We start from the raw sequence: 12,843 nt of genomic DNA, 5'->3' as shown, positions 1-12,843 counted from the left end.
GCATGACCTGTATGTCAAAGCCGAGAAATGTCTGTTCTTTCAGGAGTCAGTCTCCTTTTTGGGTTATCAGTTGTCTGCGTCAGGGGTGAGAATGGAGGTTGACCGTGTGTCTGCCGTGCGTAATTGGCAAACCCCAACTACGGTTAAAGAGGTGCAGCAGTTCTTGGGTTTTGCGAATTACTACCGGAGGTTTATCCGGGGTTTTGGACAGGTGGCAGCTCCCATAACGTCCCTTCTGAAGGGGGGTCCTGTGCGCTTGCGGTGGTCAGCTGAGGCGGACAGGGCTTTTGGGAGACTGAAGGACCTGTTTACCTCGGCTCCAGTGCTGGCGCACCCGGATCCCACTTTACCATTCCAAGTAGAGGTAGACGCGTCTGAAGCCGGTATCGGGGCTGTTCTTTCACAACGGTCCGGCACACCACCTAAACTCCGCCCCTGTGCTTTTTATTCTAAGAAGCTCAGTCCGGCGGAGCGGAATTATGACGTAGGGGACAGGGAGCTGTTAGCCGTAGTACAGGCCCTAAAGGTGTGGAGGCATTGGCTTGAGGGGGCTCAACACCCTTTTCTCATTCTGACTGACCACCGTAACCTGGAATACATTCGAGCAGCTAGGAGACTGAATCCTCGCCAGGCTCGATGGACTATGTTTCTCGCCCGGTTTGTGTTTAAGATCACTTACATCCCTGGGTCCCAGAACGGGAAGGCAGATGCCCTGTCTCGGCGGTATGACACAGAGGAGAGGTGCGTGGAACCCACTCCCATACTACCTGAGTCTTGTCTGTTTGCACCGGTGGTATGGGAGGTCGATGCGGAGATTGAGCGGGCATTACGCACCGACCCTAGCCCTCCACAGTGTCCGGTGGGTCGGACGTACGTCCCGCTCGAGGTCCGGGATCGGCTTATTTATTGGGCTCACACGTCACCCTCCTCTGGACATCCAGGTATTGGCCGGACAGTGCACTGCCTTAGTACAAAGTACTGGTGGCCAACGTTAGCCAGGGATGTGAGGATTTATGTCTCCTCCTGCTCAGTGTGTGCCCAGTGTAAGGCGCCCAGACACTTGCCCAGGGGTAAATTACAACCCCTGCCCGTTCCACAACGACCCTGGTCTCACCTCTCGGTGGATTTTGTTACCGACCTTCCCTCCTCACAGGGGAATACCACCATCCTGGTCGTTGTGGATCGGTTCTCGAAGGCCTGTCGTCTCCTTCCCATGCCGGGTCTTCCTACTGCCCTACAGACCGCTGAGGCTCTATTTACTCACGTCTTCCGGCATTACGGGGTACCCGAGGATATAGTGTCTGATCGAGGCCCCCAGTTTACCTCCAGAGTCTGGAGAGCGTTTATGGAACGGTTGGGGGTTTCGGTGAGCCTTACCTCGGGTTACCACCCGGAGAGTAATGGGCAGGTCGAACGTGTCAACCAGGATGTGGGTAGGTTTCTGAGGTCATATTGTCAGGGCCGGCCGGAGGAGTGGGCGAGATATGTGCCCTGGGCCGAGATGGCACAGAACTCTCTCCGCCACTCCTCCACTAAACTAACCCCTTTCCAGTGTGTGTTAGGGTACCAGCCGGTTCTGGCACCTTGGCATGAGAGCCAGATCGAGGCCCCTGCTGTGGATGAGTGGGTGTGGCGCTCGGAGGAGACGTGGAACGCTGCACATGTCCATCTGCAGCGAGCCATCCGTCGACAGAAGACGAGCGCCGACCTCCACCGCAGTGAGGGGCCAGTGTACGCACCTGGAGATCGAGTCTGGCTCTCAACCAGAAACCTGCCCCTCCGCCTGCCCTGCCGGAAGCTGGGTCGGCGGTTTGTGGGGCCTTTTAAAGTCCTGAGGAGATTGAACGAGGTGTGTTACAGGTTACAACTGCCCATTGATTACAAAAATATTAACCCCTCGTTCCATGTGTCTCTCCTCAGGCCGGTGGTAGCTGGTCCACTCCAGGACTTTGAGATAGAAGAGACTCCTCCGCCCCCGTTGGACATCGAGGGGGCTCCGGCGTACACTGTTCGGGCCATCCTAGATTCGAGACGCCGGATGGGGGGTCTCCAATATCTCGTGGAGTGGGAGGGGTACGGCCCGGAGGAGCGGTGCTGGGTGCCGAGGAGGGACATCCTGGACCCGTCCCTTCTGACCGAATTCCATCGTGGTCATCCTACGCGCCCTGCTCCGCGTCCTCCTGGTCGTCCCCGAGGCCGGGGGCGGCGCACGGCTGGAGCCGCGCGTCAAGGGGGGGGTACTGTCACGGTTTCGGCCGAGGCGGCCCCTCCTCCTTGTTCGGGCAGGCTTCGGCGGTCGTCGTCTCCGGAGTACTAGCCGCCACCGTTCGATGTTTCATGTTTGATTGGTTTTGTCTGTTTGTCACACCTGTTTAGTGTTTAGTCTCATTAGGCACCCTATTTAGTTCCTTGTGTTAGTTTAGGTGTTGTGTGTAATTGTTTTACTGTCGTGTGGTATTTTTGGTCCGCTGTATTTTGTTCTCTCTTTATTTCGTGTTGTATTAGAGAGTCCTGCACTTTGTGCACACTTACTTTGTTCAGTTTAGTGTGCGTTTATTTCGCCTGTGGCCTGTGGCCGTTGTTGGCGTGTTTCTACTGACTTCACTAAAGACCTTTGGATTTATATCTCTGTGTCCTGCGTGTGATTCCACATCCCACTACACTCCACTCTTGACAGAGTGGAACGAGCTGGAACAAAGGAGTCATCGATGGCCTATACTCCCAAAGGAGGGATGGGCCTACGTAAGTAAGAAATGTCAGGGAAATACGGGGAAACGGGGTCAAACGGATATCATCAGTTTAGCTTACAGTAGAAGAAAATTTAGATCCCCTTGAAAGCCTGCACAACCCACCCACAAACCTATTCCATCATTACATGCTCAATTAACAAAAAACTCAGAAACATTAGTGTTGGTTGATGTGATGCATGAAGAAACAAGTCTGATGCTGAATGGGATATAAATGGAGGTAGTCTTGAGGGCTCCAGTGATCCATCCCAAATGGCACCCTATTCCCTATATAGGTGGGCTCTGGTCAAAAGCAGTGCACTATATAGGGAATAGGGTGCCATTTGGGGTGCATATTCAGTAAATGCATACTGTGTATGTCATCTTGTGAGCCAGAGAGTCTCAGTGCTGTCTGCAGCACTCCATACCAGCATGATTCTCCAGGAGACAAGCGTGAAATGGGCCCCCACGCCCACTTGACTGCTTGGGGTTATTATCATTTTAAAGGCATGCAGATCTTTTCGTGAGGCAGAGGCTGGCCTTTTGCTTTGGCTTGAGATCCTGCAACCCAGGAGGAGTGATGCAAGCTGGTTCCTTTTATAACAGATTTACAGCCATGATACTAATAAGTGAAGACACACAACTGGAAGAGATTTCAATTTTATTCCTAGAGTTAATGTAAAACATGCTACGTATGCTGCTAAGCTGAGATCCTTGTGCTTAATATCCCTTAATGTCCTCTCTGCCCCCAACAGCCTCCCTGTGGACTCGCTGTGGAAGCCAAGATGGAATAGAATAGTTTGTTTTGTGCCAAACTGGAGCAAGTGGAAATAGTGTTTCTTTGCTTGCTAAATGGTTGAGGCAAAATTATAAACCTTTCATAAAGCAAGGGGCTTTTATACTGAGAAGAGTTCTGCACTTTGTTCCTACCGGTATTTGTGTTGGAAAACTCCATAAAATTCAACAGCATCCATAAGCCTTGTGGAACTTATGAATGATTTCTCTGAACTTCAATCATTCCCACTCACCTAATCACAGATGCTGGAGGTTAATGGAAAGTGAAGCGTGCCACCCCAGGAATCCCCTGGTCTACCCCAAATTACAGACATAATGATGTGATTTCATTATTATCTCACATCCTTGTGATTTATTGCATCAAATGTGGTCGGCAGTTTTCATTCAACACCCTATGAAAATTTAAACAATCACTCTCTTCAAGCTGCCTCGTAGGCATTTAAGGAAAAACATTATATGGCTTTAAATGTTTATTAGCTGTTTAATATCCAGTTTAAAGTGTCTTATATCAGTTTGCGGCATTTTAGTCCCTTGTTTGAGTAACTTTTTCCTGTGAGTACCAAAGCCTCCTCCCTCCCTCTCGCCCCTCCTATTTGGACTTACACAGATATTGCTGTGTTTAAACTGTGCCTATTACGACAGACATTTTCACAAAGATATGCAAAATATCTCAACCCTAGTTTTGGTATAGCGTAATTAATTTACTTACATAGGATAGTTCTTCATTAACATTCTACTGTTTTATCGAGGACATTGTTTTAGGGTTCAAAATAAAAAATAATTAGCTAAAATCAATGTATGTGTGTTTGTGTGTGTGTGTGTGTGTGTGTGTGTGTGTGTGTGTGTGTGTGTGTGTGTGTGTGTGTGTGTGTGTGTGTGTGTGTGTGTGTGTGTGTGTGTGTGTGTGTGTGTCCAATTAAAACAATACCTTGACACCAATAGTGATTATGGTAGTATTTGTGGTGAAATTATTGAAATAGAGGTATAACCCTAGCCTACATAATCGCAAATGTTTATCATTCATTCTTGCAGCCAGGATGTGGGTTACCCTCACAGTAGGCATGTTTTGACTGGGATTGGGGAATCAGATTACCTCATATTTTGCTCAGCAGTCTGAAAGGCGTTAATCATCCCGTTAAATCGAGACAGTTTCATAGCCCCGTGTGTGAGTGCCTGCCTATGACCCACATAACTCTACTGCTCTCTTAAATGTCTAACTTAACAAGCAGCAATCAAGTGGCACATTCCTAAACAGTACCACTGACCAAAACACTCGGACCACCAATACCACTTAAAGCTTGTTTCTCCTTTTGTCTGGTAGCGGCTATAGCACAATACAACTGGCATCCAAATATGTAAAAGGCATCAATATCTGTTACAGTATGTTCCTGGTTTATGTAATCCTATATGATTGCACATACAGAATGTAACAATAACCACCATTTTATTTGCTTTACCAACCAGAAGCATGAGATTAAGAACATTGTTTTAGGTTCAATCTTGCTCATACTTTGATATTGCACAAGCTTTGTAATAGTTAAATTGCTTTGTTTTTTAACTTAGCTCTTACATCGTCTTCAATTAAACTATCCAATTACTTTTTCTCAGCGCAAATTAGATTGATCAAAGCGAACCACAGTATTCGCTCGATGTTCTCGCTTACAAAATGTTCATAAATTTGTGGTTCGTGAATGGCTTGCTCATACCAAATGGGTTGGGGAAATTATTGTGTTTATCCCTCCAAAACCATTTGAGATTACATGGTCCTAAATTGAAATCTCCCCTTTCCTCTGGCTTTCATTACCACATAGCATTGTTGGAACCATTGGAACGTTGTGCTTTCTGTGGTTAGAAGTATTCCATTCCATCTGATTTCACGCGATGATTACCAAACAATAAGAGGCCCGAGGAGCCAATGGTCAAAGGCTCACCCAGTGACCATTATTACAGGGTGACTAGTCCTTGGGCAGAGTCATCATCCGTGACCTGACTGGTAGTGCCCTGAGATATTTACAACAGTTACAATACACGGGCATGTTCCCTTTACATGTCAACATTTCCTCTGCTTTGTTTAACCTCCCAGAGGTTTGCCATTGTTCTTTGAGCTTTCCAAAAGGTAAGGGGACCACCACCTTGAGAAAATCATGAGACAATCAAGTCCAAATGAACATGCTGACAGCAGATTGTTTAAATGGTACCCTATTCCCTATGTAGTGCACTACTTTTATAGGGAATAGGGTGCCATTTGGGACACACACCATATCATGCAGTAGTTTGTTGCAACATGAAGAGCAATATCCGACTCAGGAATGTTATCACAAAGATGATTCCAGATTAGATTTAATTTTGTTCCATGGATACTGGCACTCCTCTACCTGATTGAGATACTTTACTAAGAATGAGAGTGTCCATGAAATAATTTGTGTGAGGCTGATATTCTCTGGTCACTGTTTCAGGCATCCTGAGCTGGCTGCCAGCAGTCTAGAGACTCATACTGTGGGTACCCTCTCATGGGCGAAGACCTCCTGGAAGACCACATGAAACACACATGGACAACATCTGCTGAGACACTGGTCTCAGAACAGAGGACCTACCAGCTATCATGAACAACAGAGAGCTATGGCATGCCATCATATGGCCATAAGCAAGTATGCAACGTCCTGCCAAATCACAGTATTTCACTTTAGTGCCTGATAGACAGCATGACAGGCAGCCCGTGTCGATACCCACAATTTTCAATTAGAACATTCACAACTCACATCTTTTAAACTATACTAGTCGGTGTGGGACCTTGGCTGTCGGAGGCTGAGACTGTACAGTCTATTGGCTAATCTGTACCAGAATTTTGGCAAGTAGGTCAAATAGTGAACCTGAGTAGAGGCCCGTCCACCATGAGACATTAGTTGGAAAATGGAGCCCAAAATGAATCAGCATGTGTGTTGTGTGTTCTGTATATTGTACTGTATTGGATAGAGGACCTGCCAAAAGGCTCTGTCTGGCAGAATTGTTTGCAGGGCTTAGATCCATAAGAAGCCAGAGAACTTACCATGAATCCTGCATCAAAGACTTGGCCATGGATTGAGACTGTCCATAAGGCGTATTATAGTTGAACAGTACCAAGCCTGTGATCAAGCATTTGGAGATAGAAAGGCTTGGCATACTAAAACCGACCACAATTTTTGTGTTCCTTGTTCAATTCTAAAAAAGTCTGGGAGGAAAGGAGGAGGGAGTGTATAACCTCTGTTTGTTATTCTGTTAGTTACAGTTTTTGAGGTCAAACTTTTAGGTATATATTTTGTAATATGCCTTCTATGCATGCTAATTATAGAACCCATATGCTGACTCATAATTTGAAATTGAGTTGGAGAGGAGAAGGACATCCTTGTTGCAGGCAAATAAAGAAAAAAGCCTAATTAATTTGTGTATGGTCATGGAAATCCCATGTACAATGACCCTGAGATTAGCCTATTTTAGGCTGTCTCCCAAACAAACCAACGGGAAGCCTGAATGTCGAGAGCTGGAGTGAAGGCATGGTAGCAGAGGAGGGGGCTTATATTCAAGTGAAACCTGCCCAAACAAAGACTCTCTGTTTCTGGGACCAGACATCCCCCACTTTTCCAAGCAATATAAATAAATATATACAAATGGAAAAAGAAACCACGTACGCCTACTGAAAAGGTCCGTAAGAGAGAGAGTGACAGACAATTGAAAAGACAAATTGTTGCATTGTCTTTGAGTGGGGTGGCAGGAGGGTTGATGCGCAAAGGTAATTACGAGGAGACGTGGACCAGGGGGCTAAAGGTCAGACAATGTGTCTGAGCCAGGTTTTAGGTCATCCAGAGGAAAGAAAGAGAGGCGCTGCATTGGACCTATGTCTGTCTTACCCCTTCATTATGGCTTAGCATATACTGGTCGCCTGGTGACACAAAATGTCTTAGTCTTTTTTTTCCCAGAGGGTTCTCTTTCTCACTTTCAATACTCCTTTTTCTTTCAACACCCCTCCTTAAAAAAAAACACAGGCTTTTCTCTGGCCGACCTGAAAAACGCTGACGAGGTATTTGTCCTGCAGCCACTCACCCATGTTTGATTTAATTGCTTTTCCAGCCCTCTGTGCCATAGCACTCAGCAGCTGTGTCTTAAGGGACAGTGCTGCCTGCCTGAGGGACAAGTACTGTTATTTTGACAGTCAGGCGAGGAGACAAGGTTGACCTGACCCATACTCAATTGGCTGGCTTTCCCATGGTGCTCAAGGGCTGGGAATGACTACCCTGGTCCTGTTGTCCCCATAGCTCAGCCAGTCAGTCATTGCTGCTTGCAGGGTGGAAGTCTCTTGAGTTTGAGAGACACTGCAGAGTGACATGGAATCACTGCTGTTCTTTAGTCATCTCGCTATAGCTCCCATGTTGAGCAGTTTGACTGTGTATGACGTTTTATGTGAGACATTACACAGACGCACACAAAGCACTTGTTGATAACATACAGTAGTTACAGGTACAATATGTATAAATGGATTCATCTTTGACCTACGCAATTGACACACAAATGTTAATTGTGAAGTTATATGAAATGTGATGGTTGCAATGAGCTGCAGTGGAATTTGCATGTCCAAGAAAAGGTTTGAGTGTTACACACTTACAACACTGTGACATGTTTTCTATCAAGTATAGGGTTGGGAGAGAAAAGGAAGGGGTGGGGTAGGTAGAAACATCCAGTGGTGGGGATGACTAAATTCAAGGCAACATGATTTCCTTGTTAACTGCAATGGGTTCCTAATGAAACCACATTGGGGTTGCTATGTAAGGAAAAAAACAAAACAGTTGGAAGGATGAGACGTTCTCAATTTCCTTTGGTGTTACTTAACAGTGTGTGACAAAATGTCCAGTAAAAAACTACTCTTGATTACTGTCTTAACTCTGCTCATATGTGATGTTGCTGTAGGACAATGTGGGGAATGATGCTGTTACCAAACTGGCTTATGACATCATTATTTGCTTCATGTCACCAATTACTGATCACAGTCTGCAGTCCTGATGGAGACACTCATGCTACATCCCAAATGGCACCCTATTCCCTATGTAGTGTACTATTTTTCAGCAGGGCAAAAATGTAGTGAGCTAAAGTGGGGAGAACAAGTATTTGATACACTGCCGATTTTGCAGGTTTTCCTACTTACAAAGCATGTAGAGGTCTGTAATATTTATCATAGGTACACTTCAACTGTGAGAGACGGAATCTAAAACAAAAATCCAGAAAATCACATTGTATGATTTTTAAGTAATTAATTTGCATTTTATTGCATGACATAAGTATTTGATCACCTACCAACCAGTAAGAATTCCGGCTCTCACAGACCTGTTAGTTTTTCTTTAAGAAGCCCTCCTGTTCTCCACTCATTACCTGTATTAACTGCACCTGTTTGAACTCGTTACCTGTATAAAAGACACCTGTCCACACACTCAATCAAACAGACTCCAACCTCTCCACAATGGCCAAGACCAGAGAGCTGTGTAAGGACATCAGGGATAAAATTGTAGACCTGCACAAGGCTGGGATGGGCTACAGGACAATAGGCAATCAGCTTGGTGAGAAGGCAACAACTGTTGGCGCAATTATTAGAAAATGGAAGAAGTTCAAGATGATGGTCAATCACCCTCGGTCTGGGGCTCCATGCAAGATCTCACCTCGTGGGGCATCAATGATCATGAGGAAGGTGAGGGATCAGCCCAGAACTACACGGCAGGACCTGGTCAATGACCTGAAGAGAGCTGGGACCACAGTCTCAAAGAAAACCATTAGTAACACACTACGCCGTCATGGATTAAAATCCTGCAGCGCACGCAAGGTCCCCCTGCTCAAGCCAGCGCATGTCCAGGCCCGTCTGAAGTTTGCCAATGACCATCTGGATGATCCAGAGGAGGAATGGGAGAAGGTCATGTGGTCTGATGAGACAAAAATTGAGCTTTTTGGTCTAAACTCCACTCGCCGTGTTTGGAGGAAGAAGAAGGATGAGTACAACCCCAAGAACACCATCCCAACCGTGAAGCATGGAGGTGGAAACATCATTCTTTGGGGATGCTTTTCTGCAAAGGGGACAGGACGACTGCACCATATTGAGGGGAGGATGGATGGGGCCATGTATCGCGAGATCTTGGCCAACAACCTCCTTCCCTCAGTAAGAGCATTGAAGATGGGTCGTGGCTGGGTCTTTCAGCATGACAATGACCCGAAACACACAGCCAGGGCAACTAAGGAGTGGCTCCGTAAGAAGCATCGCAAGGTCCTGGAGTGGCCTAGCCAGTCTCCAGACCTGAACCCAATAGAAAATCTTTGGAGGGAGCTGAAAGTCCGTATTGCCCAGCGACAGCCCCGAAACCTGAAGGATCTGGAGAAGGTCTGTATGGAGGAGTGGGCCAAAATCCCTGCTGCAGTGTGTGCAAACCTGGTCAAGACCTACAGGAAACGTATGATCTCTGTAATTGCAAACAAAGGTTTCTGTACCAAATATTAAGTTCTGCTTTTCTGATGTATCAAATACTTATGTCATGCAATAAAATGCAAATGAATTACTTAAAAATCATACAATGTGATTTTCTGGATTTTTGTTTTAGATTCCGTCTCTCACAGTTGAAGTGTACCTATGATAAAATTTACAGGCCTCTACATGCTTTGTAAGTAGGTAAACCTGCAAAATCGGCAGTGTATCAAATACTTGTTCTCCCCACTGTATGTATTTTTTACATTTACATTTTAGTCATTTAGCAGACGCTCTTATCCAGAGCCACTTACAGTTACATACATTATGTTTTTTATTTTTCATACCCCTCGTGGGAATCGAACCCACAACCCTGACGTTGCAAACGCCATGCTCTACCAACTGAGCTACATCCTTGCCGGCCATTCCCTACCCTGGACGACGCTGGGCCAATTGTGCGCCGCCCCATGGGTCTATGTAGGGAATAGGGTGCCGTTTGAGACGCACACTTGAAGACTTTGCATTTAATTGCACTGGAAATCAAATGTTTTCTATATAAAGCTACAGTACTATATATCACATATACTGTGTACAGTTTGGTGCGAATAGGATTTATTATTTGGAATCACAACAGTACTAACTCTACACCCTACCACCAATGCAATCATTACAGCCATTAATAAAAGTCAGAAAGCATTTGCAGGTTTCCAGCAGTGAGAAAACGTTAATGACTCTCTCTCTCTCTGTGTGTGTGTGTGTGTGTGTGTGTGTATTTGTGCGTGCATGTGCGCGTGTGTGCATTAGCATATGGCCCAGCTGATGCTAAACAAACAGTGTAATCGGGGAAGATTAGCCGGATCGTGTTAGTAGGGTGCAGACAGGGCTGGTCGACCGACCTGCAGGATTTAACTGCTGTTTTACTGTTCTCAAGTTGGCAGGGCCATTCACACTGAGCTCACTGTGGGCAGTTTCCTCATCCTATGTGTAGGAGAACTAGTAAAGACACCATACAATCACTCTGTGGGGGTGAGGGTAGGGGGGTGGGCTGGGTTTGTTAATCATTTACAGGGCTATAGCAGTATTAGCCTCATGGTGAAGGACTGGGTATAATCGATTGCATGAAAAATGGCACTACATTTTTTTTAGGGGGAGAGTTGTGTAAGCCTTACGCTGTCACAAATGACCCATTCATGTGTATGTTTATGCATGTTAATGTTACCCAGCGCGCCCTGCGAGCACTGCTTTGTGTCAAACAGACAGCGTGCATGTGACAGAGAGCGGAGCATAGAGGTCAGAACTGTGGTCTAATGTCTTTGCAGAATGCACAGGGCCAAGGAGCCACGGCACACATCTCTCTGGCTCTGTCCACACTCACTCACATCATGATCATGCCCAGTGCAATTTAAAAATGTTCATCTGCTTTCTGCTCTTACATGGGCTTGTACCCTCTGACAGTGAGTGACGTTTCCCTGTGTTCTGATAAAACTACCTAAAACTCTCAAAACCTGTATACTTTTTATATTGAAGAAAATGTTGTAATCTGTGTCATTATAATAGTGAGCTGAGCCTGTAATCAACAAATGATTTACACTGAAATCAGTAGTAAGGAAAGGTACAGGAGCCAGGCAGTCACCCTCTAGTCAAAATGTCTCTCTTTTATTTCTTGGCTGATTTCAACTTGAAGGAATGTAGCAAGATTCATATTTCTAAAAAAGGCAATAAACGAGGTGAAGATAAATATCAGATGAAAATAAATACATCCAAATATGGTGATGAAGAGAAAAAGTAATTTCATATAGATGGATGTCAAATGATATGGTCACCCCCCAAACCACTACCACCACCACACACACGTCACTGTTCTCTGAGGCATTCAATAAATCTGTAACTCATCACAACTAGCTGTCAGCCTGTAGAGAACTTGTAAAGAGACATTTCCCAGTCATCCTTGTTAGTCGCTGTGTGTGAATGATAATACCCAGAACAGTATAACGTTGCCAGAGAAACTAGCTAATATTTTATGTCATTCATCGTGCGATTTTGCATCATCTTTAATAGTGTAATGATATTCAGCAGTTCGGTAGTCACCACATTTTGAGTCTGCTTACTGTCCTATTCAACAACAAACTTCACTTGTAAGGTTTGAGAGGAATGTGAGAGAGACCTTTTACCAGCACTGAGTGAGCGATGGAATGGAATAAACAGTAGCAAGGAAAAACGATTTAAATGTACACAAGTAGGCTATATCATTACAATATTGCTGAGACATGCATCTGAAAATAAACACCCCACTGTTTAATATTATGTCTAACAAGAGAGCCATTTATTTAAAAGGTTTCAACAAGGTACCTAAAACATCCACTGAAAAAGGTAGAAGAAGAATCCACTAAATGTTTGCCCAGCTAGCACATTTGGCTCTTTGGAAGTTTTTGTTTTCACGTTGGTTGTGGGAACGAAGTCATATGTTTCCTGACTGGTAAAACAGATTTTGTTTTTTACGTTCTGAGAACAGAAGTGAATATTTCGACTGTTCCAGAAATGTTTATTTTCAGGTTGCATGGAGGTTCTAACTCTGGTTCCTTGAACGTTTTCCTGGGAGGTTTTAATAACACTCTGAGAATGGAAATTATAGGTTATTTGGAAGTTTTTGAATAACTTTATTTTCTTTAGCCGAACATTTCAATAAGGCTTTTAATAACACTGACAGCTTATTTTGCAAGCACAGATAGGACACATGGAAATTAATTTCCTCAGGCATTAATGATGCAAACATATTTATTTTTTATTTTGACACAGCATCAGTGAGATTCAAACCTATGATCTTCTGTTCTCTATCCATGGAATTAGTCC

The sequence above is a fragment of the Coregonus lavaretus genome (genome assembly GCF_964263955.1).
Source record: "Coregonus lavaretus genome assembly, chromosome: 17".
NCBI classification, from domain to species: Eukaryota; Metazoa; Chordata; class Actinopteri; order Salmoniformes; family Salmonidae; genus Coregonus; species Coregonus lavaretus.
The sequence above is the reverse complement of the archived record's forward strand: the minus strand, read 5'-3'. Positions refer to the sequence as shown.